Source organism: Etheostoma spectabile, unplaced genomic scaffold (assembly GCF_008692095.1).
Source record: "Etheostoma spectabile isolate EspeVRDwgs_2016 unplaced genomic scaffold, UIUC_Espe_1.0 scaffold394, whole genome shotgun sequence".
NCBI classification, from domain to species: domain Eukaryota; kingdom Metazoa; phylum Chordata; class Actinopteri; order Perciformes; family Percidae; genus Etheostoma; species Etheostoma spectabile.
Genome location: NW_022605599.1, coordinates 400,431 through 401,131, shown reverse-complemented (window position 1 = coordinate 401,131; position 701 = coordinate 400,431).

Below are 701 nucleotides of genomic sequence, written 5' to 3'. Positions count from 1 at the left end.
TCTGGTAGCTGTGCAAGAGAAATCTCAATCATTCCCAATCAGCAGAGACACCTAACTCCTCAGTCTAAAAACACACGGAACTGTAGTAGACTACATACTATTAACGTTTTATTGCAAAGGTATTTCTTTGTATTGCATAACATCAACAGGTGTTTTTTTATGCAAGGATATGAACACAAGCATAACATAAAATATTGTTGAATTTATTTCTTTTAGATATCTTTTTGTTAAAGATTTAAATGTTAGCATTCACCCTAAACTGAGATTGTGAACATATAGCCTACAGTTACACAAAAATATCAGCATGTTTGTAACATGTTACCAATTTTTAGAATATGGCTTGTGTGACTCTCATGCAAACAGCAGAAATACAATTCTACAATATTTTACGTCTGGCATGTGTTCCTGTTTAAATGATTACTGATGACCGCGGTGATACACCGCCCTGTCCCTCAGCCTGTGTCCTCTATCAGACTATCCTTGGTGTGAAAGTGTTTACGTGCTTCTCTGCTACTTGGCTTTGCAGAGATCATTTTAAATTCCACTCAGATCAACTGCAACAGTCTTTTAGAAATATTTGAATTCCAATACCCAGGAATAACATCAGTAAAGAGCAAACGGCAAGCTCATGTTTAACAACCCCACCATTCTGTCTGGATAGAGACCTCCTTCTCTGTGTGTGTGTGTGTGTGTGTGTGTGT